General features: G+C 44.1%; 1 protein-coding gene across 2 annotated transcripts in view; it reads right to left on the bottom strand.

The window, feature by feature from the left end:
* CARMIL1 (capping protein regulator and myosin 1 linker 1) overlaps positions 1-6,965 on the bottom strand; it is a 475,715-nt gene that overhangs the window by 426,139 nt on the left and 42,611 nt on the right. The window lies entirely within an intron of this gene.

The following is a 6,965-nucleotide window of genomic DNA, read 5'->3' as shown; positions in this document are numbered from 1 at the left end:
TTCCTAGAGCTGGCCGTCTGGCCAAACTGAGCTATCGGAGGAGAAGAGCCTTGGTGAGAGAGGTAAAGACAAACCCAAAGGTCACTGCAGCCCTCCACCAGTCGGGGCTTTATGGCAGAGTGGCCCGACGGAAGCCTCTCCTCAGTGCAAGACACATGAAAGCACGCATGGAGTTTTCTAAAAAACACCTGAAGGACTCCAAGATGGTGAGAAATAAGATTCTCTGGTCTGATGAGACCAAGATAGAACTTTTTGGCCTTAATTCTAAGCAGTATGTGTGGAGAAAACCAGGCACTGCTCATCACCTGTCCAATACAGTCCCAACAGTGAAGCATGGTGGTGGCAGCATCATGCTGTGGGGGTGTTTTTCAGCTGCAGGGACAGGATGACTGGTTGCAATCGAGGGAAAGATGAATGCGGCCAAGTACAGGGATATCCTGGACGAAAACTTTCTCCAGAGTGCTCAGGACCTCAGACTGGGCCGAAGGTTTACCTTCCAACAAGACAATGACCCTAAGCACACAGCTAAAATAACGAAGGAGTGGCTTCACAACAACTCTGACTGTTCATGAATGGCCCAGCCGGAACCCTGACTTAAACCCAATTGAGCATCTCTGGAGAGACCTAAAAATGGCTGTCCCAACATTTACCATCCAACCTGACAGAACTGGAGAGGATATGCAAGGAGGAATGGCAGAGGATCCCCAAATCCAGGTGTGAAAAACTTGTTGCATCTTTCCCAAAAAGACTCATGGCTGTATTAGATCAAAAGGGTGCTTCTACTAAATACTGAGCAAAGGGTCTGAATACTTAGGACCATGTGATATTTCAGTTTTTTTCTTTCTTTTTTAATAAATCTGCAAAAATGTCAACAATTCTGTGTTTTTCTGTCAATATGGGGTGCTGGGTGTACAATAACCACTAGCCTACCGCCCACTGTCATATGACGGCGGGACGGTAAGGCTCTAGTTCTGGGTGGACGTCATATGACGTGAGCCCGTTTAAACAGGGCATGCGCGTGTGCGTGCAGCCCTGTACTGTCGGTTTGTCCCTGAGACACCGCTCGTCACCAACAGGGGTGAACAGCCACTGGCCATGGCTGTTTACCACGTGATCGGCTGTGATGAAGTCACGGCCGATCATAAATGGCAGCTCGTCACCGACGATAGTAAAAAGCCATTCGCCCAATAAAAGTGCACCTGTCACATAAGAGACTGCCATCAGTGCCCTGCCACCCATCAGTGACCGCCAGCGGTGCACCCGTCACCCATCAGTGACCGTGGCCTGTCACCCATCAGTGACAGTCGCCTGTCAACCATCTGCGACCATCACCCGTCACCATCCGTGGCCTGTCACCCATCAGTGACCATCGCCTTTCACTATCATCACCTCTCAGTGAACGTCAACTGCCACCCATCGCACAGCCCATCAGCGACCGTCACCAGCCACCCATCTGTCACCGGTCGCACAGCTACCCGCAACACAGCCATGTCCAAAAGAGTATATACTAGTGAGGAGGCATTGCAGATCCTCTCCATGACTAATGAGAGCACCTGGGAGTTCTCATCAGATTCCAATTCTAATTCCGAAATCAAATTCGGAATTTGAACCGATAGAGAGTAGTAATGATTTGGATGAAGAATGGGTCCCTCCTAAAAGGGCACGCCACTCTGGAAACCAGGCAGCCACCAGCAACCAGGATTATATTCCCAGGCCCAGTACCAGCACTGCCGCCAGCAATAGGCCCCAGGAACAAAGGCCCAGTACCAGCGCTGCCGCCAGCAATAGGCCCCAGTAACAAAGGCCCAGTACCAGTGCTGCCACATCACACCTGAGTACCAGCACAGGAAATTCAACTCCAACTACTGGAGTGTCACGTCCCCCAAGAGCCAGGGCCGCTACATACATGCCAGATGGTCTTGCCAAACCAACATGGCTGCCTTCCAACTTGGGATCATCAATTACTCCCCCTTTCACAGCACAGCCAGGTGTGCAGGCCAACACCCAAAATTTCACAGAGATCGATTGCTTTCATCTGTTTTTGCCCGACACTTTGTTATAATTCATTGTAGACCAGACAAAATTGTATGCCCAGCAATATATTGCCAACAACCCCCAATCAGCTTATGCCCATCCGTTTGAGTGGAGAGATATGATTTTGGAGGCGTTCAAAATAGTTTTTGGGCCTCACCCTAAACATGGGGCATACAAAAAAAAAAAAAAAAAAAGAGAAGGAAGAAGAAGGAAATGCCTATTGGTCCACCAACCCCATCCACCATACGCCCATGTATTCTGCCGCAATGCCCAGGTACCAATATGAGGCGATTATGAGATTCTTTCATTTTAAACGACAACACCCAGCGCCCTCCCCGCAATCATCCAAATTCCGATAAATTATATAAGATTCGCCCACTGATAAATTTATTTTCCGATTTGCATAACTCTATGTCCCCGAGAAGCATATATGTGTGGATGAGTCTCTGGTACCATTTTCAGGCCGGCTAGGAATAAAAATAAAATATATTCCTAGCAAAAAGGCCAAATATGGAGTAAAATTTTACAAGCTCTGTAAGAGAGCCATGAGATATCTGTATGCATTCCGCATATATGAAGGAAGAGATTCCCAGCTCCAGCCCCCTGAGTGCCCGGCCTATATGGGCACAACTGGAAAAATCGTATGGGACCTGGCTTATCCACTTCTGAAAAAAGGATATCATACCTGTATATACCTTGACAACTTTTATACCAGCCTGCCCCTTTTCAAAAACCTATATAGCAACAAAACCCTGGCCTGCGGAACCTCAAGAAAAAATAGGAAGGGCTTCCCACAATCCATAGTAAACAAAAAGCTGCAAACGGGGGAAAGAGCAACACTGAGATGCAATGAAGTGCTGGCCTTGAGGTGGAAGGATAACAGGAACGTGCACATGATGTCCTCCATTCACGATGACACTACAGTAGTTTAGCGAAGACGGGGTCCCACTGAAAAACCGACATGTGTCCAAGATTATAATCTCTACATGGGGGGGTGGATTTCAATGATCAAATGATTCAGCCCTATTTGTCAATAAGGAGGTCCCAATTCTGGTAAAAGAAGGTAGCAATTTATCTCATCCATTTGGCCGTTTTTATAATGCCTACATAGTCTACACAAAATCCACAGAAAGCCCCGCCCCCTTCCTAAAATTCATAGAAGTAGTAGTCACGTCCCTCATCTATCAACAAAGACCCCCCTCCCCACCCAGAAGATCTTCGCTCTGATGCTGTTAGCCGACTTCATGAACGCCACTTCCTGTACAACATTCCACCATCGGAAGCAGGCAAAAAAGCGTGTGCAGCAGAAGAGGATTTTGAAAAGATACCAGCTTCTATTGTCCCTCCCAACCTGGCCTTTGCATTGGTGAATGCCTCGAACTTTATCATACATCCCTAAAATATTAGCCCAGATTTTCCCCATTTTCATCATCTGTGCTGACCATTTTCCATGCTTCCCCATGCTTGGACTGCTTGCACGTGAACTGACCCTGGCCTGTTTTATGGACTATGCTTTTGCCTTCTGCCTGGACTGATCTGTTGCCCTGCTACTGTAGTACACAGGGGTCTCACACATGTGAGGGGCTCCAGAATAGTTTTTCCGGATGGAGAAAACAATTTTTTTTTGTTTTCTCCGGGTTTTGTAATTTCCGGACTAGGGTCTGGAGTCCGGAGGATTCAAAGAGATTTGGGTGGGTCGAAGCCTCTACCCCGGCCCTCAGCCTACTTCTGACTTACTGCCATCATGCCTTTACCTGTCGCATGAATGGACCACACCTCTGCCCGCCACCTGGACTATGCAAATAATTAGCTGCAGCAAGAGGCAGTATGTTTATGAAGGGCTGGAGAGCGGTACAATAAGTGTCTGCAGGAAACGGTGTACCAGGACCAATATTATGGCTGTGCTGGCTGTCTCTGCCTGGACAATGTCTATGGAAAAATTCTTAGGCTGTGCTGACAATATCCTTGTGCTGACAGTGACTATAGACAATATTCCTGCCTGCTGCCTGGATAATTACTATTGCTGTCGCTAAGCACATCCCTGACTGCTGCCTGGACCAGTGCTCTCTTCTGTGGACACTACTAAAAGCACAGGTAGTACTTTTTTTTTTTTTACCCCTTCCGCAATAGAATTTTATTTTGGATTGTAATTCTTGGTATGTACATGCTATGTGTTAGAAATATGAAGGGCCTTCAAAAATGATAGGTTGCCAGGAAATTATCTATGTAATGTATGCTCCTAGAACGCCTGATGGTGCTACTTGGATATTGGGCCTCTGTATGTGGCCAAGCTGTGTAAAAGTCTCACACATATGGTATCCCCATACTCCAGAGGAGTAGCAGAATGTATTTTGGGGTGTCATTTTTGCTATATATTTGCGATTTGTTGGAAATATCTTATAAATGGACAACTTTGTGTAAAAAAAAAAAAAAAAAAAAAAAATGCGTTTTCATTTTTTTCCCCACATTTTCCAAAAACTTCTGGAAAAAAAAAAACTGTTCAAAAGACTCATTATGCCTCATAGATTATATGTTGGGGTGTTTGCTTTCCAAAATGGGGTCATTTTGTGGGAAATTCCATTGTCCTGGTGCTCCAGGGCCTTCAAAAATGTAATAGGTAATGAGATGTGCAATTTATGCACGTAGATCGCCTAATGGTGCTGCATGTATGTATGTATGTATGTATGTATGTATGTATGTATGTATGTATGTGGCCAGGCTGTGTAAAAGTCCCACACATATGGTATCCCCATACTTAGGAGGAGTAGCAGAATGTATTTTGGTGTGTAATTTGTTGTATGCATATGCTCTGTGAGAGAAATAACCAGTTACTATGACAATTTTTTTTTTTTTTTTTACAAAACACCTTCCTTTTGCAAAGAATTGTGGGAAAAATTACAACTTAAAAAAACTCACCAGAGGTATTACTTAATACCTTGGAATGTCTACTTTCTAAAGAGGGGTGATTTGGGGGGTATTTGTACTTTTTTGACTTGTTAGTACCTCAAGAAATGAGATTCACCTGATGTACGGAAGGCCTGATCAGATGTTTTCAATTTTCAGCGATTGGCACCATAGTTTGTGTAGACTATAACTTTCACAAAGACCAAATAATATACACAAATTTGGGTTATTTTTACCAAAGATATATAGCAGTATAAATTTTGGGCAACATTTATGAAAAAAATTACTAATTTGCTAAATTTTATGAAAAAACAATGAAAAAAGGCAATTTTTCACAAAATTTACAGTCTATTTTTATTTATAGCACAAAAAAAAAAAAAAAAAAAAAAAAAAAAAACACACACACACACACACACACACACATTAGTGATTAAATACCACCAAAAGAAAGCTCTATTTGTGTGAAAAAAGGACACAAATTTCATTTGAGTACAGTGTTGCATGACTGAGTAATGTCAAAGTGTGAGAGCACCGAAAGCTGAAAATTGGTCTGGGCAGAAAGGGGGTTTAAGTGCCCTATATTGAGGTGGTTAATGAGGAAAAAAAAAAAAAAAAAAGAGAACTTAAATGATTTTAGCAAATGGCAAATTTAGCAAATTTGTCATAATTGTGATGATTGTGGCTTACAGCTCATGAAAACCCCAAATCCACGTCGTCAGAAAATTAGAATATTGTGAAAAGGTTCTAGGCTCAAAGTGTCCCACTATGATCAGCTAATTAAGCCAGAACACCTGCAAAAGGGTTCCTGAGCCTTTAAATGGTCTCTGTCTGGTTCAGTAGGAATCACAATCATGGGAAAGACTGCTGACCTGACAGTTGTGCAGAAAACCATCATTGACACCCTCCATAAAGGAGAGAAAGCCTCAAAAAGGTAATTGCAAAAGAAGTTGGATGTTCCCAAAGTGCTGTATCAAAGCACATTAATAGAAAAAGTTATGTGGAAGGGTAAAGTGTGGAAGAAAAATGTGCACAAGCAGCAGGGATGACCGCAGCCTGGAGAGGATTGTCAGGAAAAGGCCATTCAAAAGTTTTGGGGACTTTCACAAGGAGTGGACTGAGGCTGGAGTCACTGCATCAAGAGCCACCACACACAGACGGATCCTGGACATGGGCTTCAAATGTCATATTCCTCTTGTCAAGCCACTCCTGAACAACAAACAACGTCAGAAGCGTCTTACCTGGGCTAAAGAAAAACAGACCTGGTCTGTTGCTCAGTGGTCCAAAGTCCTTTTTTCTGATGAGAGCAAATTTTGCATCTCATTTGAAAACCAAGGAGTATGAAAACCAGAGTAGGGAGGAAGAATGGAGAGGCACACACTGCAAGATGCTTGAAGTCCAGTGTGAAGTTTCCATAGTCTGTGTTGATTTGGGGAGCCATGTCATCTGCTGGTGTTGGTCCACTGTGCTTCATTAAATCCAGGGTCAACGCAGCAATCTACCAGATTTTGGAGCACTTCATGCTTTCTTCTGCAGATGAGCTCTATGGGGATGCTAACTTCATTTTCCAGCAGGACTTGGCACCTGCACACACTGCCAAAAGCACCAAAACCTGGTTCAATGACCATGGGATTACTGGTGCCTGATTGGCCAGCAAACTCGCCTGACCTGAACCCTATAGAGAATCTATGGGGCTTTGCCAAGAGAAAGATGAGACAAGAGAACGAACAATGCAGAAGAGCTGAAGGCCGCTATTGAAGCATCCTGGTCTTCAATAACACCTCAACAGTGCCACAGGCTGATAGCTTCCATGCCACGCCGCATTGAGGCAGTAATCGCTGCAAAAGGGGCCCGAACCAAGTACTGAGTACATATGCATGTTTATACTTTTCAGAGGTCCGATATTGTTCTATGTACAATCCTTGTTTAATTGATTGCATGTAATATTCAAATTTTCTGACATTGTGGATTGGGGGGTTTCATGAGCTGTAAGCCATAATCATCACAAATTATGACAAATTACGGCTTGA

This window comes from Aquarana catesbeiana, linkage group LG05 (assembly GCF_042186555.1).
Source record: "Aquarana catesbeiana isolate 2022-GZ linkage group LG05, ASM4218655v1, whole genome shotgun sequence".
Classification (NCBI taxonomy): domain Eukaryota; kingdom Metazoa; phylum Chordata; class Amphibia; order Anura; family Ranidae; genus Aquarana; species Aquarana catesbeiana.
The sequence above is the reverse complement of the archived record's forward strand: the minus strand, read 5'-3'. Positions and strand labels throughout refer to the sequence as shown.